This window comes from Spodoptera frugiperda, chromosome 10, assembly GCF_023101765.2.
Source record: "Spodoptera frugiperda isolate SF20-4 chromosome 10, AGI-APGP_CSIRO_Sfru_2.0, whole genome shotgun sequence".
NCBI classification, from domain to species: domain Eukaryota; kingdom Metazoa; phylum Arthropoda; class Insecta; order Lepidoptera; family Noctuidae; genus Spodoptera; species Spodoptera frugiperda.
In genome coordinates, this window is record NC_064221.1 from 2,080,157 (window position 1) to 2,106,172 (window position 26,016).

At 35.3% G+C, this 26,016-nt stretch overlaps 1 protein-coding gene across 2 annotated transcripts in view; it reads left to right on the forward strand.

The window, feature by feature from the left end:
• The first annotated feature begins 523 nt into the window (after positions 1-523).
• LOC118277442 (KH domain-containing, RNA-binding, signal transduction-associated protein 2) overlaps positions 524-26,016 on the forward strand; it is a 338,249-nt gene continuing 312,756 nt past the window's right edge. For both annotated transcript variants that reach the window (XM_050696224.1, XM_050696227.1), the window contains exon 1: positions 524-729. The gene's annotated coding sequence lies outside the window, so the exon portion shown is untranslated. The remainder of the gene's footprint in view (positions 730-26,016) is intronic.

A 26,016-nucleotide genomic window follows, 5' to 3' on the forward strand; every position in this document is an offset into this window, starting at 1 on the left:
AGTCAGTTTCCACCGGTGCTAAGCTATGTGTACCAATGTATATGATTGGTGGAAGCCAAAGGTATCCACAGCAACGTAGCATATCACATCCCTGTCAGAAAAGCAACCTAAAATGTCAAATACTGACCGCTAAGATGTTCTATTTACGTATTTATACAAACTTTTTTATAAGCCATATAAACATTTTTATATGTGTTGTTTGTATTAATATTAATTGTAGTTTAAGTCTTTAATTAGGCCTAAGCCGACGTCCCACAGCTTTCTTTAATAAATAATTAACAACACAATTAATTATTTCCATAAGAAATTAATCGAATTTCCCGAAGAGCACCATTGGTACCTGCTAACATTTGCGAGGTTTACTAGCATAAGTAGGTTTTATAATCAAAGGATAATCAACCTAAATGTGTATTGCAGAAAGAAGGAATTAGAAAACCAGAGCACGTGACATAAGTCCTTCTGGAATCAGGAATAAGGAACAGAGGTGTTCCATCATTTTCTCACAGTCAGTTTGCGTCCGCCGCTCAGCCCGATCGGACGTGTAGAATTCGCAGGGGTGGGCGATTTTCTTCGTCGCGTATTTTAATAATGTTCGTATAGTTTTCGTGGTATAATATACACATACAAATCATTAAAATAGTTGAAACTTTTGTGTTTTTTGAAGTGTTTGTTTCGTGAACTTGAAGGAAAAGATTTACACAGCGTTTTCGGAGATCATCTAGAGAAAAGGTAGGATTTTTCTATTTCGTGTTACGACTCCGAACGGTCCTTTTCACTTTAGCTCTAATGAAACGATGTATTTTGTATTGAAATGGCTAATTATACGGATTTTCCTTAAGGTGCCGACCGTAAAACGTAAATGGAAAAAAATATTTCTTTATTGAATGCTTTATTTTTCCGCGTTGACATTTTACATATTATATTTTTTAATGAACGTTTTTGAAATATTGGGGTCGGTGGGATCGGCGGGAATAGGAATCGGGAAATCGGCGCTCTTTGTCGAATGAGATTAAATGAGAATTTGTTTTTCTTGTTATGAAATATTTGGTTTCAAATTTTTCCTTGTTGGGTATTTTTATGTTTTAATACAAGCTTACATGTTTTAAGCGGGCAATTTTTAACTTCCTTATTTAATAATATTGAATTTCTAACCTCTGAGTTTGTATTGACATTTCTTCTCAAAGTAGTCCGTTAGGAAATGCCGATCTCATCTAGATTTTTTTTGACTTGATAATTTTTGACGTATAAAAGTGCTCTATTGTAGCCTATTTACAAAAAAAAAAATTCAATTCAATTCATTCACATTATTATCAGTTAGGTATATCTAGTTTGAGATGCAGAGGATTTGCAAGGATTGAGTTGAAATATTTAACACAATTCTATCATTCAATCAAGTCACTTAGAGCTTTAACTTCTAAGAAAAACATCACAATTTAAAAAGAAAATCATATTCCACTATTTTTTGTCGTACGAGTATTTTACCAATAATGTACTTGTATAAAGTATAAGTTTTTAAACTGACATGGTCACTAGTAATATCATTAGAACTTAAAACAGGATATTTACCATGTTGCAACAAAAACTAATAAACATGGTAAATATCCCGTTTTAAGTTCTAATGATGGTGTATAGAGTATTTATTAAAACTCACAAAAACTAATAAACATGGTAAATATCCCGTTTTAAGTTCTAATGATGGTGTATAGAGTATTTATTAAATAGCTACAAACTATACATAAAACCGATATAAAATTATACGAAACAAATTTTAGCCTGCGACTTTGTCCCCGTGGAATTATGATTTCTGGCAGATTTTGGGGGTTTTTAATTAGTATTTTTCAAGTTATACTCAGGAAACACCGACTCTACGACTGTAGTAAACGTTAACAGAATCGATTCGCTATATAAGTTATGTTTACTGTGAATTTATTTTATATCCGTGGTCTATTAACGTGAAGATAAAAAATAAACAATTCCACAGGGTTTATACGCGTAGTACAGTTCTCGTTTCCATTAGAATATCCTATTTTATGTTTATTTATTTAGAAGAAAATCATTCATAATTTTACAGCTTAAGCCAGCAATAATTTTAATTACTTAAAACTAAATTAATTATTATTATGTTATCGGCTTACTCACGTAACTGTTTGACGAGGAACTCGACTAGTTTCAAGCCAGTTACGTGAGTTACGTGAGTAAGCCGATAACATATAATAATTAATTTAGTATGTCTCACGAAAGTTACAATAAAATTATACTTAAAACTAATTCATCAGCCATCTTCTCACAAAATCTTAAACATTCACGACATACATCCTTCCATCTCGCTGCTATGTCCTTTCTTCTATAGTTCTACCGTATTTCAATCAAATAGGGTACAGTCGTTTAGAAGATAGAGTCCCGGGATTTTAACGCATAGTTCTCGTTTCCGTGACATGTCTGGGATAAAAACTATCAAACGTCGTTTCCCAGATTGCAAACTATAGTTGTACCGCATTTCACTGAAATGGGTTCAGTAGTTAATTTTTTAATGAATCGCTTATGATGATTGTTATTTACCATTGATCTGGGGCCTTAGTCTACTATTACAATTGTGTCAGAATGGTCGATCATTGAGCAGTGCAAGAGGGACGGAGCTATACAACCTACATAGCTGCGTCCCTCTTGCACTGCTCAGTGATCGACCATTCTGACACAATTGTAATAGCAGACTAAGGCCCCTGGTCTCTATTATCTAGAGTCTTACTACTATTAAATGCGAACGTTTGTTAGTTTGTGTGGATATTTGTTACTTAATCACATCAAAACGGTTGAAAGGATCGGGATGGAATTGGTCTGGAATAACACATAGGCTACTTTTTACAAAGCAAGAAGCAGGCCAAGCCGCTAACAGAAGTCAGTATACACTATGTTGTATGAAAAATAAGGACAAAAATAAAAACGCATGTAATTAAAAAAAAAAAAATTTTTTTTTTAAAAACTTTGCCCCACATTAGGATTTTCTCCTGTGTCGTGGGTGTGTTTACAAACATACAATTTCACATGCACATAACACCCAGACCCGAAACAACAATTTGTGGATCACACAAAGCGTTGCTCCGTGCGGGAATCGAACTCGCGACACGTTGCACGGAAGCCAGTTGCCCAGCCACCGCGCCAACCGTGCAGTCAAATTAATTATGTAAAAGTCTATTTTCTTTCATCGTCGACTGTGTCACGTTTCTTTCCACATTATAACCTCGCACACATCCCAGCTATAACAGAAAAACACTCAGAAAGGATTACCCAAAAATAAAAAAAAACGTCACAATATTGTCCAGAATTAGAGTCAGTCGTTACTTTAATTACAATACATTCGATTTTTTTAACACCTCCTGAGGATGCTCCGTGGAGGAGCGAAACATATGTCGAGTGGTATATTGCATGTTATGTGTGTGGTTTATGTTGCACCTCTGCTGCATGAGCATTTAATTGCGGGCGGGAGGGCAGTGCATGTTAAAAATACATGTATAAGCGGAATTTAAACTAAAAATCGAATATATTGTTAGTGGGAAATCGATGATGTTTTAATTTTAATGTAAGTTTTAAAACAAAATAAACTTATTCTAAAAGAAAACTTACCGATTAAGCTGATTTTAGTCTCACGCTCATCATCAGTGTTCACAGCAAACTGCGTACACAAATACTCCGCTCGAAACTGGAATGAAACACAAGCTCACTGAAAGCAGAGGCACTCGACTGCTCGACCGCACTCGTGCAGTCGTCAGTGCCGATAGCGACGCGACTTATGGTCACGTAACAGCGCTGATCACCGTCCACGTACAATCGGTGTAAGACTAAACCCAGTCTTACATGATCACAATATTTAAAAAACATTTTGTTAGTGTAACTATCACTTATAATAAGGCTGCAACTAGACTTATCAAAAATAAACAATTATAAAGCATAATAGTGATTTTAAAAAAATAAAGTAATTAATGAAACATAAGATTGAAACTACATATATGCTAGATATTTTGAAGACACAATAGTCTTAAAAATCTTTAAAAAGTTATTTTTAAATTTACGAACTTTTGTTTGTAAAAAGATATTTAGGCTTATTTATTTATTTATTCAACAGGCACATCAACAATATGCATATAATACATTTTTAAATCATCTGACTAATACAACTCCCATATGCATATCTTTTACAGATGCACACAACATTCCCTGCATGCGAATTTAAACATAAAAGTAGTAGATAGTAACAAAAAACTTACAATGGAGACAAAAATGGACGGAATTAAATGAATTCAAATAATTGATATGGTTGTAAGCCAACAGGTTCGTCGGTCCCGAAAGAATTTGTCTACATGCTAAAAATTAACATAATTATCAAGATAGAGATGAAATACACGAAAATTCGAAATCAAATTAAATTAAAATCAATAAAAACGAATAAAAATGAGTTAATAAGAATAATAATCATAAATTAAATCATAATACACTAGCTATTAAATAATAATGAGATCAGTCCAGTTTAAGGCTTAACATTATTTTGCGCTTAAATTTATTGAAGGGATCGTGAACGCCCTGGAAGGCGATGAACACTGCTGACTGCAAATCGTATCTAGATTGTCCGAGCTCCCGCACAAAGAGTTGTATTCACCGCAGAATCGTGCCAGGGGTGACCGTGGGCTTAATCTTAAGTATTTCAATTATATACCTTCCAATAAACGAATCCATAAGACATATAATTTCTGGTTGTGGTCGTTTCTAATGGTGAATATTTGCATAGACATAATCAGGAAGATTATCCACCAGCAACTTGCTTTGCACTATCAACTTGTTGAGTTTGAGGTTCCATACTACAAGTATGTGCCCGATCCAGTTCTCGAAAACGGCCATATCACGTTGTACTGGGATCGATCTATCATCACTGACAGGACTATTGTAGCCAATAAACCTGATATAGTGGTGATAGATCGACAAGCGCGCCGCGCGATGATAGTCGATATCACCATTCCTCATGACGAGAACCTCGTGAAAGCTGAAAAAGATAAACAAATAAAATATCTTTTTTTGTCGGTGGATTCGGCTATCATTGTGCCGATATTTATTAATACCCAACAGCCTCGACAATCACCTTAGGAGGCTGGGGTTGGGCGGATGGATCAAGGGAAGGCAGTATAACGGCGTATTGTGAGGAGGTTTCTGTGGAGCCCTAACCACCGGTAGCTTGGACCAGTTCCCGCTACTGGTCGGCTCCTACTTTTATATTTTTAAATATTATTTTATATTGTATGTTTTAAATATTATTTAAAAATGTAAATTTAGAGAATTTTAAATAAATATGGGGAAAACAATAATAAAAATTAACATAATTATCAAGATAGAGATGAAATACACGAAAATTCGAAATCAAATTAAATTAAAATCAATAAAAACGAATAAAAATGAGTTAATAAGAATAATAATCATAAATTAAATCATAATACACTAGCTATTAAATAATAATGAGATCAGTCCAGTTTAAGGCTTAACATTATTTTGCGCTTAAATTTATTGAAGGGATCGTGAAAAATATCTAGATTGTCCGAGCTCCCGCACAAAGAGTTGTATTCACCGCAGAATCGTGGCAGGGGTGACCGTGGGCTTAATCTTAAGTATTTCATATACCTTCCAATAAACGATGTTCTTTCTAGAAATGATGTATTTTTTTTTAATACATGGATTCTTTTTTGTTGGTATCCATATATTTATTTAAAACCCAATAGCAGGGAAATAAGCTTTTGTGGAACGCCCTTGCTATGCCATACCTCCTTGCGGTCATTGACGCTCAGTAAATACCACTAGTTTGCGTCATTTCTCTTTAGCTAAAGATAGTGGAGTGAATCCATTGTCCACCGCTGCTACTTATCGATGCATACCCTCGTTTACTTTCAGGAAATATTCCCTGAGGTTGCACACCTCGCGATTGTGAAGGGTCTTAACTTTTAATAAGCCTCCTTATATTGATACTAGCTAACCCGGCGAACTCCGTTTCCCCACCAATGATTTACACTGTTTTCCTGCTTTTCTCTTGATTTCTCCTGAATTTTCTTTGCTATAATCCTCATAGAGCCCGAGACCTTTCCAACGAATGCAAAACCGTGGAAATCGGTTCGTGCGTTAGAACGTACGTTATAACCTAGAGAGTTATAACGTCAGGAAGGAAAACCCGACTTATTTTATATTATAGATTATTTTTAGACTTACGTTATAAAACATAGATACTTACAACATTTCAGCTGCATTTCCAACTATTGGTCCAGCTGCATTATCTACTATACACCAACTATCTTCCCTTTTGAATCGCTCATGATCACTATCATTTGCACCTAATTTTATATCTTTTTTGGTATGTATTTCATTGCCAACTTTTTTGTGATCAATATCCTTCAAATATATAACGATTGTACCACTGTCAGCAACATGATGAGACACGGGCTTAGAATCAGGCGCGACGTGTTTCGCAAATACTGCGCCTAGCAGCACACACAGATAGAAAACGGATAGAAACTTGATTGTGGCCGACATTTTGTTGAGATTATTGCACAACGACGAGTTAAACAGTAATGTAGAGTCCGATCACATTGATCGCTTTTATACCACCGTGGTAGTAATTAAAGAAGAATCGTAAACTGACATTATTATGTATGTATGTCAAGAATAGTAATAAAAGAAATGCCTTGAACACAAAGATGTGTTTCTGATCTATTATTATTATATTAAAGCCAACAGCTTTTATTACAATCCATAAAATACAATTAATATGTCATTGCAACCCCCGCACATTGTACATTGCTACCAATACCTGTTTAGGGAACAAAGAGTAAAGTTCCCTAAGAAAAGGAGGATCCTCCAACCACGCAGGGTGATCATGCCTGGGGGGCTTTCTGCCCGACTAAACAATTGTTGGATAACTATTTTAAACAAAACAAACTTACTTTTTCTTTGGTTAATGTTCTAAATATTTTGTTTTTATTTTTTATAGCTACGGTAAGTGTACTATATGAAGAGTGGTGAAGATTTGTAGTAACCAACGATGGACATTTGGAAATTATAACGATCTTAACATATTAAAGCATAAATATAAATGAAGTTTGTTTTTGCCTTGTGGGATTCTGTGGTTCTCCCTTGTTTTTCATGTAAAACATTTTATATTTGAATTTGGATAAAATTTGCGAACCAATTTGAACAAAAATGATAAAAAAATCTATATTTCCTTTTGTAAAAATATATTTAGGCTTAATCCCAGGTAATAGCTACCAATAAACGATGTTCTTTCTAGAAACGATGTATTTTTTTATGCAATATATGGATTATTTTTTATGAATATCCATATATTTATTTTAAATCTGACAGCAGGGAAAGAAGCGTCTGTGAAGCTTGCCATGCCATATCTCCTTGCGGTCATTGACCCTCAGTACCACAGTCACTGGTTTGCGTCATTTCTCTTTGGCCAAAGATAGTGGAGTGAATCCATTGTCCACCGCTGCTACTTATCGATGCATACCCTCGTTTACTTTCAGGAAATATTCCCTGAGGTTGCACACCTCGCGATTGTGAAGTCTTAACTTTTAATAAGCATCTTTATATTGATACTAGTAAACCCGGCGAACTCCGTTTCCAATTCACTAATGATTTACGCTGTTTTCCTGCTTTTCGCTGGATTTTTTCCTGAATTTTCTTTGCTATAATCCTCATAGAGCCCGAGACCTTTCCAACGAATGCAAAACCGTGGAAATCGGTTCGTGCGTTAGAACGCACGTAACTCTAGAGAGTTATAACGTCAGGAAGGAAAACCCGACTTATTTTTATATTATAGATTATTTTTAGACTTACGTTATAAAACATAGATACTTACAACATTTCACCTGCATTTCCAACTATTGGTCCAGCTATATTATCTACTATACACCAACTATCTTCCCTTTTGAATCGCTCATGATCATTTGCACCTAATTTTATATCTTTTTTGGTATGTATTTTATTGCCAACTTTTTTGTGATCAATATCCTTCAAATATATAACGATTGTACCACTGTCAGCAACATGATGAGACACGGGCTTAGAATCAGGCGCGACGTGTTTCGCAAATACTGCGCCCAGCACCACACACAGATAGAAAACGGATAGAAACTTGATTGTGGCCGACATTTTGTTGAGATTATTGCACAACGACGAGTTAAACAGTAATGTGTCCGATCACACTGATCGCTTTTATACCACCGTGGTAGTAATTAAAGAAGAATCGTAAACTGACATTATTATGTATGTATGTCAAGAATAGTAATAAAAGAAATGCCTTGAACACAAAGATGTGTTTCTGATCTATTATTATTATATTAAAGCCAACAGCTTATATTATAATCCATAAAATACACATAATGTCTTTATATGTCATTGCAACCCCCGCACATTGTACATTGCTACCACGGTGGTATAAAAGCGAACAATGTGATCGGACTCTATACATTACTGTTTAACTTGTCGTTGTGCAATAATCTCAACAAAATGTCGGCCACAATCAAGTTTCTATCCGTTTTCTATCTGTGTGTGGTGCTGGGCGCAGTATTTGCGAAACACGTCGCGCCTGATTCTAGCTCCACGTCTCATCATGTGGCTAATAGTGGAAATGTTGATAGAATCGTTATATATTTGAAGAATTTTGATCATAAAGGTGTTGGGGATAAAGTACATAGAAAAAAAGATCTAAGATTGGCTTCTGACGACCATGAGCATGACCGTTTCAAAAGAGATTATGAAAATTTGTGTCTTTTTGACCGCACTGGGCCATAGTAAGTATCTATGTTTTTATTATGTAAACCAAAAAATAATATCAATACATGTTTAGGGAACAGAAAGTAAAGTTTCCTGAGAAAAGGAGGATCCTCCGACCAGGCGAGGTGATCGTGCCTGGGGGGCTATCTGCCCGACTGTTGTTTGTTGGGATTTTCTTTCTATGTTTATTCGCATGTAAACTTCACATGTGCGATGTAGGATTTTATGACGTCATCCGTTGATTTACTCGTCGTACGTCTATGTGCGTCTGTCATTTGTCATTTGTCACACATGGTGATAATTTATTGTGTAAACAATTGTTGAATAACTATTTTAAACAAAACAAACTTACCTTTTCTTTGGTTAATCTATTCTAAATATTTTGTTTTTATTTTTTATAGCTGGGGTCTTTGTGAAGACGTGTGGTATTTGATGGGGGAGAAGTAACCAACGATGGAAATATGGAAATTATAACGATCTTAACATTTAAAATAAAAATATATGAAGTTTGTGATTGATTTTAAGAAAACATTTTATTAAATTTGGATAAAATATGCGAAACAATTTGAACAAAAATGATTAAAAATGTCTATATTTCTTTTTGTAAACATATATTTAGGCTTAATCCTAGGTAATTAGGCTTAATCCTAGGTAATTAGGCTTAATCCTAGGTAATAGCTACCAATAAACGATGTTCTTTCTAGAAACGATGTATTTTTTTATGCAATACTAGCTTCCGCCCGCGACTCCGTCCGCGCGGATGTCGGTCTTCGCGTGGAAGTTTTATTTCTCCATTTTGAGTAACTCTGACAATGACATCTTATAAATATCTATTAGATACGGTGAGGCCCATAATAATTAAGGAGATCCCTCTATTGAGCTACTGCTGTTGAGCTCGCGTTCTGTAGAATAAAACTGAAAAATAAAGATTTTTTTCTACGTATTTTTTCAGAATAAAAAAATATCCTATTTTATGCCCAGGATAATAAGGTATAATTATACCAAGTTGCATCGAAATCGAACCGTTAGTTTTCACGTGATGCCTGAACATACAGACAGAGAGACAGACAAAAAAAATTTAATCACATATTTGGGCTTGGTATCGATCCTGTAACACCCCCTGCTATTTATTCTTTCAATATTGTATAGAATTGACCCATCTACAGATTTATTATAATATAGCTTTTGCCCGCGACTTCGTTCGCGTGGAATAGTGACTTTCAGCAAATTTTTGGTTTTAACCACATAGTTCCCGATCTCGCGGAATCTCTTCAAAAATGAGATGTAGAAGATATTCCAGGGAACTCTTCAAAAATCAACATAATGAGCTCTGCGTTTGAATTTAATAGATGTATACTCACTTAGGGCATTGAAAAAATAGTTTAAAAACGGACTTAAACTAAAGAAATATTATAATCTTTCCGAACTTAAGATGAAAACTAACTTAAAACTAAAGAAAGCTACGAATTACGAATTTATAACAATTAAAAAAGAAATTATATTACAACCTATCCTCTATGCTATAATAACCAAGCTTAAACTAAATAATTTAAAAGAAACGACTTAAATCTAATCTAATTAATTTATAAATTAGACTTACAATTTTATTAAAAAAACTAACTACAGTAACTACTAATAATCGATATCAAATTAAACCTACGTTAAATAGTTTAACCAGAAATCCAGGAAAACCCAACAAATAAATTTATTAATTGACAAATACAACGAAACCAATTTAGAAAATACGAAACAGCAGGACCACTACAGACAAATAATCATACGACTGATAATACACTTTTTCTACGATAGTACCGAAGCGCTCGGCCGATACCCAACCAAATGAATGTAACGAAACCATAGCGCGATCTATTTCGATCCCAACGCCATCTATCGAGGATAAAGACAACTTGGATTATTTATTTATACTCCGTTCGGGCATTTTCTTTGTACTAAAAGTTTAATTATATTGATATTATTTTTTTCATACCTTTTTACTATTTATTTACTTTTTTTCGATGAATTAAAACAATAACATGAACCGAAGTCGTGTAACGATCGACATAGAATTATCTATACTCCGTTAGAGCATTTTCTTTGTACTAAATGTTTTATTATATTGATATTATTTTTTTCATACCTTTTTACTATTTATTTACTTTTTTTCGATAAATTAAAACAATAACATGAACCGAAGTCGTGTAACGATCGACATAGAATTATTTATAAATAATTTATTTCTTATTTTTATTTTTTGATTTTTGAAATAAAAATATATCTATGTCCTTTCTAAGGTTCTAAACTATATCTGTACCAAATTTCAACCAAATCCGTCAAATAGTTGCGGAGATTAATGGTATAAGCATAGAATGTTCGACGTGATTCTTTAATTTGACATAACTTTTTTATTTATGAACCGATTGACATGAAACAAACACTAAATGTAAATTTAAGCATCCCACAATATATTCGTGAAAACCGCATCCAACTCGGATCAGCCGTTTCTGAGATTAGCGCGCACAGACGAACAGACAAACAGACAAACAGACAAACAGACAAAAAAAAGTTAATTACATTTTTGGGTTCGACATCGACATAACAATAACCCCTGCTATTTTTTTTATTTTTATTTTTAATGTACAGACAGCACTTTTCTACGATTTTATTATATGTATAGATGTACAGACAGCACTTTTCTACGATTTTATTATATGTATAGATGAATGAATGAGTGAATGAGAGTGTTATAAACGTAAGAGTAGACAAATATAATCAGAAAGCTCCTAACTGCTAAGATATCGGGAGTTATACGTGTTATTGTGAGTCAACCATAAGAGATAGACATTTGCTGACGTGGAATATTTTTTAAACAATTTTAAGGAGAACATTTCCGTCGTACATTATTTCTGTGTAGCTTTAACCATTAAGGCTGCACAAGCGACGGAAGCTTAAAAAATGGAGTAAGTTCTCCTTTTTTCCCAATATTTCCCTTCACTGTTCTGTTCCTATTGATCGTGGCGTGATGTAAAGTATACTATAAACTGCCCAGGAGTATGAAGAACAATTGTACCAAGTTTCGTTGAAATCTGTCGAGTGGTTTTTATTTCTACAAAGAACATACATACAGACATACAGACAAAAAAATTTCTGATTGCATTTTTGGCGTCAGTATCGATCACTAATCACCCGCTGATAGTTATTTTGGAAAAATATGTCATGTACAGAATTGACCTCTCTACAGATTTATTATAAGTATAGATATGGATTATTTTTTATTAATATCCATATATTTATTTTAAATCTGACAGCAGGGAAAGAAGCGTCTGTGAAGCTTGCCATGCCATATCTCCTTGCGGTCATTGACCCTCAGTACCACAGTCACTGGTTTGCGTCATTTCTCTTTGGCCAAAGATAGTGGAGTGAATCCATTGTCCACTGCTGCTACTTATCGCTGCATACCCTTATAGTGACATGATACATTACCAGTTACCTTCGTCAAAACCAGATTACCAATACCGTACCTCCGTGCAAAACCAGTTTACCTTTACCATACCTCAGTGAAGAACCAAACAATTACCTTTGTTTTGACTTTCTATGTTAACGAGAAACAGTGAAGCAAATCGTCTTGAAAAAGACGTTTGGATATTGTGTTTTTGACTATCTCTGTTATCAAGAAACAGTGAAGCAAGTCGCCTTGAAAAAGACGTTTGGATACGTTGCGTTTTTGACTTTCTCTGTTATCAAGAAACCAGGAAGCAAGTCGCCTTGAAAAAGACGTTTGGACACATTGTGTTTTTGACTCTTTCTGTTATCAAGAAACGAGGAAGCAATTCGCCTTGAAAAAGATGTTTGTTTACGTTTTTGACTTCTGCACAGAAACACGTCTTGAGAAAGACGGTTGTTTACGTTTTTGACTTCTGTACAGAAACGCGTCTTGAAAAAGACGTTTGTTAAGTTTCAATCGACGGCTGTAGGCGCCGAGATTCGTCTTGAAAAAGACGGTTTTATAAGTTTCTATTGACGGCTGTTGGAACCAAGACATGCAGAAGCACGGCATGGCACAAGCGACACACAACACACGCAGCAAGCAAGCAGAAGCTGAGCACGAGGAACACGGAGTCACGAAGACACGGCGATCAGCGAGATAGCACGAGCGAAGAGACGTCTGCACACGTCGACGGCACCGGAGCGACAGGACGCGACGCGGGGAGCGCGCCTTTTTAAAGCAGCGGCGCGGCCACGCGACGCGAGCGAGCGACGGCGCCCTCTCGCGGACGCGATGTCAAACTCGCGCGATCGGTCTTGCGCTGCTATTGGTCGATTTCAAAAAGCATTTTGGCGTGTACATAGTATGTAAGTGTGCTACGGTAGCTGTATTTATTAGTAGGGTCATTTGGCAAATAAATTATTACTACTCCTCGTCGACTAGTCAAGATCGTGGCCACCTTCTTGCACGGCAGAACCTTCCAAGTGGCAGTGGAAGGCTCTCTGTCGACTGAGCGCGGCATCCAAGCCGGCGTGCCCCAGGGAAGCTGCATCTCACCCGTGTGCTACTGCGTGTACACGGACGACATCCCCGTCGTGGACGGCGCCAAGCTCGCCCTCTACGCGGACGACGCGGCGCTCTACACGACGTCGCTGAACGCCCGGCACGCAGTAGTCAAACTACAGCGCGCCCTAGATGCACTCCCTGACTGGCTGGAGAAGTGGAGGTTGGCCGTTAATGTGGCCAAGACCCAAGCACTCGCCGTGGGGATCATGAAGCCGGACACCATGACGCTGATGGGTGAGCCAATACGGTGGGCGCCGAGAGTTAAATACCTCGGCGTGACCATCGACCGCTCCCTGTCCATGACGCCCCACGTGCAGCAGGCTGTTGCTCAGGCGCGCACCGCCCGTCACCTCCTGCGCCCGGTCCTCGACTCGTCGCTGCCGCTCCGTGCGAAGCTCGGCATCTACAAGGCCTACATTCGGACACGGCTTACCTACGCCGCCCCGGCCTGGTACGCGCTCGTGTCCGAATTCAACAAGAAACGCCTCCGTGCGCAGCAGTCTCTCACGCTGCGCACCATAGTAAAGGCCCCGCACTTCGTACGGAACGCGACAATATCGAGAGACCTCGGCGTAGAGAGCGTCGACGACTTCGTGCAGCGCTTGAGCACTAACATGTTTGAGCGCGCCGGCAAGTCGCGGCACGACCACCTTCGGGCGCTGGCGCCATACCATCGGCGCCCCCCGACGGATACGGTCTGCCGCGAGACCTGGTCGCCCCGACCGACCCACCCGACGCAGCCACATGAGCCTCCCGCCCGCCCTAGCTAGGGCGGGGCGGTAGAGGCTCCCCCACCGGACACGACCACGCGCCGCTAACCCGCCTGCTGCTCGCCGGGCCAGCCCGGCTTGAGCGCGGCCGCTAGCGGCGCGACTACACGGATTTGACATCGCATCGGGCCCCGCGAGGGGCCCGACTACTCCAACCCCTCGCCCGCAGTCGCGGGCAGCGAATAGAGTCCGCCGAAACAGGCCTCGGCCTGGATCGCGCGTCCTCACACCCCCTGTCGGGGAAGTAGAGAAGGCTTCGGTAATAAATCATTCCGAAAAACGACTTCGAAGAGTTTTATTCAAGAAGAAGAAACCTGCTCTCTCCCTCAAAACCCTCGTTTACTTTCAGGAAATATTCCCTGAGGTTGCACACCTCGCGATTGTGAAGTCTTAACTTTTAATAAGCATCTTTATATTGATACTAGTAAACCCGGCGAACTCTGTTTTCCTGCTTTTCGCTTGATTTTTTCCTGAATCTTCTTTGCTATAATCCTCATAGAGCTCGAGACCTTTTCGTTTGTTTTTGCTGTTTCTGTGGTTCCCCCTTAATTTTCATATATGCTCGCGGACTTTAAATTTAAAGGAACTGCGATTTTTTGCCACTCTTGTATTCTTGGGGAGCGCATTCCACAGAAGAACAGCTTGAAAAAAGAAGAGTGAAGGAAGTCAGTGCAATGAGAGACTTTACATACCTGACTCTACTGACCGACAAACTATTTTAGCAAAATTTCACCAAATAGCTCCTTAGCTATTATCAAAAATAAGGATAAAAATTCACTTCACCTCTAAGGTTCCCCAATATTCGATGAATGTTTTCCTTCATTCATCGAAGACAAAATAGAAAATTTCAATAATATTTCGGATAGACTACACAAAATCAACTCACATTCGGCTTTTACTCTGATTCGGTATTGTTGTTTTGGACCAAAATTTACTTATATTCTCCGCGCATCTCATATTATGGAAATTTTACATATTTTGGAAAAGTAGTGGTCGCCAAGTGGTCGAAATTCGACCATATACGATTTAATTTACAATACCACTTAACATACGTTCAAGGATAATTTTTATTTAACGAATTGCTATTAGTTTTGTAAAATCCAAATTAATATATTCCGGCGCATCATGAACAGGAAAACTCTATTCATATGAGACGTGAGAATATCATCGCAATGTCTGTCGATTTTGACGTTTTGTCAAATACGATCAGATACTATGCATGGTAGTGTGTGTAATGTTTTATTTATTGATTTAATGTGCTTTATAAGCATTATTTTAAATATTAGCGTTCTGCACTTCTCCTACACATAAACTACAAGTGTACCAATTTTATATTCAATTTTCGTAAAAAGGGGTCCAAAGATTTTGCCTCACGTATTAATATATCGACACCAGCAATTTATACTACGCTACCTAAAAAAGCGTACTTTACAGTAGATGCGTTTAAAGTGAAAAACGTGATAACTTTTACATTAATTAAGATACTTTTTTGAAATTTGGTATGCTTAATAGTTAATTTATTCATTGTAATATCTCATATTTATATTTCCTTAATTATTAATATTTTTTGATTTAGCGCAAGTTAGCCGTATATAAACGTAATTCATCAAAAAAATGTTACATCTTATACACGTCTAACTAATGTTAGCGTAGTGTAGTACGGGAGGTCGTAGTGCATGATCAATCATCTGGTGCATATTTCAATATTTTTGTAAAGAACATGTAGTTACTTACAAAAAAAATAGTCAACGTACCATTAATAAACTAATTAATACGTTAACACATAAGTATTTACTATGTAAAAGTCGCTAAGTACATAGTTCATTTTACAAACGAACAAGTATACACACGAACGCACTAAACTACGCTAACTATGAGTTAGTGCAGTGTTGCACGGACTTTGACCAAAGTGATCCCCGCGCACACTCCGCTAATAATAGTTGGCGTAATATAAATCGAGTGATTTCAAAAAGTACCTTTATTTAGCGTTTTATAAGATTTGTAACTTTCTTATTTATGCATATTTCTTCTCAATTTTTTATGACGTATGTAAGAACACATTTTAAGCAACTTGGCATAAAAAAACGTTTTTACCATAATTCGAGTTAGCGTAGTATAAATTGCTGGTGTCGATATAGATGTAGACATAATTATCAGACACACATTATCATCCATACTTAATGTGGCTTTGGATGACCGAGCTTGGCAATATAAAAATTATACGGAAGTGATGTTAAAATAAGCTATGGATATAGTGAAGGCAAAAATTAAAAAGTCAAAAGATTAAACATTATTTTGTAGCCTTTTTTTACAATTTTAAACATAAATACTTAAAATTTTTGAATTTCATTTCGTTTAAAAGGGAACAAAATTTATGTTAAAAATTTGTGAGTTTTTTCTACTTTAGGTTTAAGGATTATAGATTTTTTTTAAATATTTATTTTATGAAAAATCTTCTTCCTTTTTTAAAAACCCTTAGCGTAAAAAAATATTTGTATGTAGATTATCTCTATAGATTTCCTCATATTGTTTGCATTATAATACGAAGTAGTCCTAGATGAAGCCCTCTGTACCTCAACAACTCTTTAATATGCAATACACGATGAATACGGCGTGTAGATAAAGTTGTTTCCAAAAATTTGGTATCTTTACCCATGTTGTTTTTTCTTTTCTGCGGCTAAAATAAGTGTTTGTGTATAATGACGATTACGGTAAAGTGAGCCAGATGTACTACAATTTTATTATAAATATATAGTTTTGGTGTCTGTGCGTCTAATGGTTAAAAATATATTTCGTTTTTTGTTCTAAAATATGGTAAAGTTGCCATGTTTTACGGTACCAAAAAAGATGTAAAATTAGGTGCAAATGATCATGAGCGATTCAAAAGGGAAGATAGTTGGTGTATAGTAGATAATATAGCTGGACCAATAGTTGGAAATGCAGGTGAAATGTTGTAGTTATCTATGTTTTATAACGTAAGTCTAAAAATAATCTATAATATAAAAATAAGTCGGGTTTTCCTTCCTGACGTTATAACTCTCTAGAGTTACGTGCGTTCTAACGCACGAACCGATTTCCACGGTTTTGTATTCGTTGGAAAGGTCTCGAGCTCTATGAGGATTATAACAAAGAAAATTCAGGAAAAAATCCAAGAGAAAAGCAGGAAAACAGGGTAAATCATTAGTGAATTGGAAACGGAGTTCGCCGGGTTTACTAGTATCAATATAAAGATGCTTATTAAAAGTTAAGACTTCACAATCGCGAGGTGTGCAACCTCAGGGAATATTTCCTGAAAGTAAACGAGGGTATGCAGCGATAAGTAGCAGCAGTGGACAATGGATTCACTCCACTATCTTTGGCCAAAGAGAAATGACGCAAACCAGTGACTGTGGTACTGAGGGTCAATGACCGCAAGGAGATATGGCATGGCAAGCTTCACAGACGCTTCTTTCCCTGCTGTCAGATTTAAAATAAATATATGGATATTAATAAAAAATAATCCATATATTGCATAAAAAAAATACATCGTTTCTAGAAAGAACATCGTTTATTCGTAGCTATTACCTGGGATTAAGCCTAAATATATTTTTACAAAAGGAAATATAGATTTTTTTATCATTTTTGTTCAAATTGGTTCGCAAATTTTATCCAAATTTAAATATAAAATGTTTTACATGAAAAACAAGGGAGAACCACAGAATCCCACAAGGCAAAAACAAACTTCATTTATATTTATGCTTTAATATGTTAAGATCGTTATAATTTCCAAATGTCCATCGTTGGTTACTACAAATCTTCACCACTCTTCATCAATCTATAGTACACTTACCGTAGCTATAAAAAATAAAAACAAAGTATTTAGAACATTAACCAAAGAAAAAGTAAGTTTGTTTTGTTTAAAATAGTTATCCAACAATTGTTTAGTCGGGCAGAAAGCCCCCCAGGCATGATCACCCTGCGTGGTTGGAGGATACTCCTTTTCTTAGGGAACTTTACTTTCTGTTCCCTAAACAGGTATTGATATTATTTTTGGTTTACATAATAAACACATAGATACTTACAGTGGCTCTTCGTGGTTTAAAACACACAATTCTTCTAAATACTCTCTTTTGAAACGGTCATGCTCATGGTCGTCAGAAGCCAATCTTAGATCTTTTTTTCTATGTACTTTATCCCCAACACCTTTATGATCAAAATTCTTCAAATATATAACGATTCTATCAACATTTCCACTATTAGCCACATGATGAGACGTGGAGCTAGAATCAGGCGCGACGTGTTTCGCAAATACTGCGCCCAGCACCACACACAGATAGAAAACGGATAGAAACTTGATTGTGGCCGACATTTTGTTGCGATTATTGCACAACGACGAGTTAAACAGTAATGTATAGAGTCCGATCACATTGATCGCTTTTATACCACCGTGGTAGCAATGTACAATGTGCGGGGGTTGCAATGACATATAAAGACATTATTTGTATTTTATGGATTGTAATAAAAGCTGTTGGCTTTAATATAATAATAATAGATCAGAAACACATCTTTGTGTTCAAGGCATTTCTATTATTACTATTCTTGACATACATACATAATAATATCAGCTTACGATTCTTCTTTAATTACTACCACGGTGGTATAAAAGCGATCAATGTGTTTCCTGAGAAAACGAGGATCCTCCGACCAGGCGAGGTGATCGTGCCTGGGGGGCTATCTGCCCGACTGTTGTTTGTTGGGATTTTCTTTCTATGTTTATTCGCATGTAAACTTCACATGTGCGATGTAGGATTTTATGACGTCATCCGTTGATTTACTCGTCGTACGTCTATGTGCGTCTGTCATTTGTCATTTGTCACACATGGTGCTAATTTAATGTGTAAACAATTGTTGAATAACTATTTTAAACAAAACAAACTTACCTTTTCTTTGGTTAATCTATTCTAAATATTTTGTTTTTATTTTTTATAGCTGGGGTCTTTGTGAAGACGTGTGGTATTTGATGGGGGAGAAGTAACCAACGATGGAAATATGGAAATTATAACGATCTTAACATTTAAAATAAAAATATATGAAGTTTGTGATTGATTTTCATAGAAAACATTTTATATTTAAATTTGGATAAAATATGCGAAACAATTTGAACAAAAATGATTAAAAAAGTCTATATTTCTTTTTGTAAACATATATTTAGGCTTAATCCTAGGTAATTAGGCTTAATCCTAGGTAATAGCTACCAATAAACGATGCTCTTTTTAGAAACGATGTATTTTTTTTATGCAATATATGGATTATTTTTTATTAATATCCATATATTTATTTTAAATCTGACAGCAGGGAAAGAAGCGTCTGTGAAGCTTGCCATGCCATATCTCCTTGCGGTCATTGACCCTCAGTACCACAGTCACTGGTTTGCGTCATTTCTCTTTGGCCAAAGATAGTGGAGTGAATCCATTGTCCACTGCTGCTACTTATCGCTGCATACCCTCGTTTACTTTCAGGAAATATTCCCTGAGGTTGCACACCTCGCGATTGTGAAGTCTTAACTTTTAATAAGCATCTTTATATTGATACTAGTAAACCCGGCGAACTCTGTTTTCCTGCTTTTCGCTTGATTTTTTCCTGAATCTTCTTTGCTATAATCCTCATAGAGCTCGAGACCTTTTCGTTTGTTTTTGCTGTTTCTGTGGTTCCCCCTTAATTTTCATATATCGACACCAGCAATTTATACTACGCTACCTAAAAAAGCGTACTTTACAGTAGATGCGTTTAAAGTGAAAAACGTGATAACTTTTACATTAATTAAGATACTTTTTTGAAATTTGGTATGCTTAATAGTTAATTTATTCATTGTAATATCTCATATTTATATTTCCTTAATTATTTCTATTTTTTGATTTAGCGCAAGTTAGCCGTATATAAACGTAATTCATCAAAAAAATGTTACATCTTATACACGTCTAACTAATGTTAGCGTAGTGTAGTACGGGAGGTCGTAGTGCATGATCAATCATCTGATGCATATTTCAATATTTTTATAAAGAACATGTACTTACTTACAAAAAGTAGTCAACGTACCATTAATAAACTAATTAATACGTTAACACATAAGTATTTACTATGTAAAAGTCGCTAAGTACATAGTTCATTTTACAAACGAACAAGTATACACACGAACGCACTAAACTACGCTAACTATGAGTTAGTGCAGTGTTGCACGGACTTTGACCAAAGTGATCCCCGCGCACACTCCGCTAATAATAGTTGGCGTAATATAAATCGAGTGATTTCAAAAAGTACCTTTATTTAGCGTTTTATAAGATTTGTAACTTTCTTATTTTTGCATATTTCTTCTCAATTTTTTAATGACGTATGTAAGAACACATTTTAAGCAACTTGGCATAAAAAAACGTTTTTACCAAAATTCGAGTTAGCGTAGTATAAATTGCTGGTGTCGATATGCTCGCGGACTTTAAATTTAAAGGAACTGCGATTTTTTGCCACTCTGATATCCTTGGGGAGCGCATTCCACAGAAGAACAGCTTGAAAAAAGAAGAGTGAAGGAAGTCAGTGCAATGAGAGACTTTACATACCTGACTCTACTGACCGACAAACTATTTTAGCAAAATTTCACCAAATAGCTCCTAGTATCAAAATTAAGGATAAAAATTCACTTCACCTCTAAGGTTCCCCAATATTCGATGAATGTTTTCCTTCATTCATCGAAGACAAAATAGAAAATTTCAATAATATTTCGGATAGACTACACAAAATCAACTCACATTCGGCTTTCACTCTGATTCGGTATTGTTGTTTTGGACCAAAATTTACTTATATTCTCCGCGCATCTCATATTATGGAAATTTTACATATTTTGGAAAAGTAGTGGTCGCCAAGTGGTCGAAATTCGACCATATACGATTTAATTTACAATACCACTTAACATACGTTCAAGGATAATTTTTATTTAACGAATTGCTATTAGTTTTGTAAAATCCAAATTAATATATTCCGGCGCATCATGAACAGGAAAACTCTATTCATATGAGACGTGAGAATATCATCGCAATGTCTGTCGATTTTGACGTTTTGTCAAATACGATCAGATACTATGCATGGTAGTGTGTGTAATGTTTTATTTATTGATTTAATGTGCTTTATAAGCATTATTTTAAATATTAGCGTTCTGCACTTCTCCTACACATAAACTACAAGTGTACCAATTTTATATTCAATTTTCGTAAAAAGGGGTCCAAAGATTTTGCCTCACGTATTAATATATCGACACCAGCAATTTATACTACGCTACCTAAAAAAGCGTACTTTACAGTAGATGCGTTTAAAGTGAAAAACGTGATAACTTTTACATTAATTAAGATACTTTTTTGAAATTTGGTATGCTTAATAGTTAATTTATTCATTGTAATATCTCATATTTATATTTCCTTAAGTATTTCTATTTTTTGATTTAGCGCAAGTTAGCCGTATATAAACGTAATTCATCAAAAAAATGTTACATCTTATACACGTCTAACTAATGTTAGCGTAGTGTAGTACGGGAGGTCGTAGTGCATGATCAATCATCTGATGCATATTTCAATATTTTTATAAAGAACATGTACTTACTTACAAAAAAATAGTCAACGTACCATTAATAAACTAATTAATACGTTAACACATAAGTATTTACTATGTAAAAGTCGCTAAGTACATAGTTCATTTTACAAACGAACAAGTATACACACGAACGCACTAAACTACGCTAACTATGAGTTAGTGCAGTGTTGCACGGACTTTGACCAAAGTGATCCCCGCGCACACTCCGCTAATAACAGTTGGCGTAATATAAATCGAGTGATTTTAAAAATTACCTTTACTTAGCGTTTTATAAGATTTGTAACTTTCTTATTTATGCATATTTCTTCTCAATTTTTTATGACGTATGTAAGAACACATTTTAAGCAACTTGGCATAAAAAAACGTTTTTACCATAATTCGAGTTAGCGTAGTATAAATTGCTGGTGTCGATATAGATGTAGACATAATTATCAGACTGCCTCATTGGCCGAGTGGTTGCAAGTGCGACTACCGGGCAAGGGGTCTCGGGTTCGATTCCCGGGTCGGGCGAAGTATTGCTGGGCTTTTTTCGGTTTTTCGAAAATTTCTCAGTAGTAGCACGGAGTTTGGAAATGTGCCCGGTATATGGCAATAGGCTCACCACCTATTACATGGGACTTACAACATAAATTGTGAAAAGTGGGTGTACACTGTGGCATTACGTGCCATAATGTGCACCTCTGCCTACCCCTTCGGGGATTGAAGGCGTGACGATATGTATGTATGTATGTATGTACATTATCATCCATACTTAATGTGGCTTTGGATGACCGAGCTTGGCAATATAAAAATTATACGGAAGTGATGTTAAAATAAGCTATGGATATAGTGAAGGCAAAAATTAAAAAGTCAAAAGATTAAACATAATTTTGTAGTCCTTTTTTACAATTTTAAACATAAATACTTAAAATTTTTGAATTTCATTTCGTTTAAAAGGGAACAAAATTTATGTTAAAAATTTGTGAGTTTTTTCTACTTTAGGTTTAAGGATTTTAAATTTTTTTTAAATATTTATTTTATGAAAAATCTTCTTCCTTTTTTAAAAACCCTTAGCGTAAAAAAATATTTGTATGTAGATTATCTCTATAGATTTCCTCATATTGTTTGCATTTTAATACGAAGTAGTCCTAGATGAAGCCCTCTGTACCTCAACAACTCTTTAATATGCAATACACGATGAATACGGCGTGTAGATAAAGTTGTTTCCAAAAATTTGGTATCTTTACCCATGTTGTTTTTTCTTTTCTGCGGCTAAAATAAGTGTTTGTGTATAATGACGATTACGGTAAAGTGAGCCAGATGTACTACCATTATAAATATATAGTTTTGGTGTCTGTGCGTCTAATGGTTAAAAATATATTTCGTTTTTTGTTCTAAAATATGGTAAAGTTGCCATGTTTTACGGTACCAAAAAAGATGTAAAATTAGGTGCAAATGATAGTGATAATGAGCGATTCAAAAGGGAAGATAGTTGGTGTATAGTAGATAATATAGCTGGACCAATAGTTGGAAATGCAGGTGAAATGTTGTAAGTATCTATGTTTTATAACGTAAGTCTAAAAATAATCTATAATATAAAAATAAGTCGGGTTTTACTTCCTGACATTATAACTCTCTAGAGTTACGTGCGTTCTAACGCACGAACCGATTTCCACGGTTTTGCATTCGTTGGAAAGGTCTCGGGCTCTATGAGGATTATAGCAAAGAAAATTCAGGAAAAAATCCAGCGAAAAGCAGGAAAACAGCGTAAATCATTAGTGAATTGGAAACGGAGTTCGCCGGGTTTACTAGTATCAATATAAAGATGCTTATTAAAAGTGAAGACTTCACAATCGCGAGGTGTGCAACCTCAGGGAATATTTCCTGAAAGTAAACGAGGGTATGCAGCGATAAGTAGCAGCAGTGGACAATGGATTCACTCCACTATCTTTGGCCAAAGAGAAATGACGCAAACCAGTGACTGTGGTACTGAGGGTCAATGACCGCAAGGAGATATGGCATGGCAAGCTTCACAGACGCTTCTTTCCCTGCTGTCAGATTTAAAATAAATATATGGATATTAATAAAAAATAATCCATATATTGCATAAAAAAAATACATCGTTTCTAGAAAGAGCATCGTTTATTGGTAGCTATTACCTGGGATTAAGCCTAAATATATTTTTACAAAAGGAAATATAGATTTTTTTATCATTTTTGTTCAAATTGGTTCGCAAATTTTATCCAAATTTAAATATAAAATGTTTTACATGAAAAACAAGGGAGAACCACAGAATCCCACAAGGCAAAAACAAACTTCATTTATATTTATGCTTTAATATGTTAAGATCGTTATAATTTCCAAATGTCCATCGTTGGTTACTACAAATCTTCACCACTCTTCATCAATCTATAGTACACTTACCGTAGCTATAAAAAATAAAAACAAAATATTTAGAACATTAACCAAAGAAAAAGTAAGTTTGTTTTGTTTAAAATAGTTATCCAACAATTGTTTAGTCGGGCAGAAAGCCCCCCAGGCATGATCACCCTGCGTGGTTGGAGGATCCTCCTTTTCTTAGGGAACTTTACTCTTTGTTCCCTAAACAGGTATTGATATTATTTTTGGTTTACATAATAAACACATAGATACTTACAGAGGCTCTTCGTGGTTTAAAACACACAATTCTTCTAAATACTCTCTTTTGAAACGGTCATGCTCATGGTCGTCAGAAGCCAATCTTAGATCTTTTTTTCTATGTACTTTATCCCCAACACCTTTATGATCAAAATTCTTCAAATATATAACGATTCTATCAACATTTCCACTATTAGCCACATGATGAGACGTGGAGCTAGAATCAGGCGCGACGTGTTTCGCAAATACTGCGCCCAGCACCACACACAGATAGAAAACGGACAGAAACTTTATTGTGGCTGACATTTTGTTGAGATTATTGCACAACGACGAGTTAAACAGTAATGTATAGAGTCCGATCACATTGATCGCTTTTATACCACCGTGGTAGCAATGTACAATGTGCGGGGGTTGCAATGACATATAAAGACATTAATTGTATTTTATGGATTGTAATAAAAGCTGTTGGCTTTAATATAATAATAATAGATCAGAAACACATCTTTGTGTTCAAGGCATTTCTTTTATTACTATTCTTGACATACATACATAATAATGTCAGTTTACGATTCTTCTTTAATTACTACCACGGTGGTATAAAAGCGATCAATGTGATCGGACACATTACTGTTTAACTCGTCGTTGTGCAATAATTTCAACAAAATGTCGGCCAAAATCAAGTCTCTATCCGTTTTCTATCTGGGTCATACACAAAACGGCTTAAAAAAATATTAGAAATTAAAAGTCGTTATTTTTTGTTCAAAATAGTCTCATTTGTTGGGTAATGTTACAAGTAATAAGATATTAGTCAAAAACCAGATCGTTATTCAAATTTCAGCAATTTATTTAACTTTAAAATATTTATATGTCCACAGGAAAGATTAATTTCCACAGAAGATAAGTTATTTGTTTGATTTGTCATTTATTTGCTTTTTAAATTTGTTATAATTAACAAAAATTATTCAGCCCAGTACCTATATAAGTACTTTGGAAAATACAAACAAAAAATCTAACATTTTCTTTGATAGTTATTATTTATACAAATACTTCATCTTAGTTGTAATCTTAGCGCATGCTGTGGTCTCCTATAAGTGAAGGAGTGCACTACAAACTACCCTATATACTTTATTAATGTATGATTAACTGTGAATATAATAAATAAATAAATTATATTGTGTCAAATCAAGGTTTTAAACTAAAAATATTCGAAATATTGTGATTATTTTTAATTTTAGTCTTTTATCGTAATCTTAATGAAACAAACGAACAAATATAAAAATAGGTATATAAATTAATAATATAAATGACCTAAAATAGGTATATAAATCATCTAGGGTTGTTTTTATTTTCTTAATTTAGGTTTATAGTTTATTATTTATTTTGCTACTTTTGCTATTTATTGTATTTCAAAAACATGGGTAACATCAATAGGAATAATTTACTAATGCTAATACACTTTATACTTTACATAATTATCCTTCAAACAACTGACATAAGTTTTAACATTTTAGATCTCTTTTCTATGGAAACAAACTTGTTATATGTTACCCTACCGTGACCAGACGATCCTTTCTGCATTGGAGATTTTGCTTATAATTATATGAAACATAGTTTTGTTCCGAAATTGTGTTATAGGCACTTAAAATATGTAATTCCATT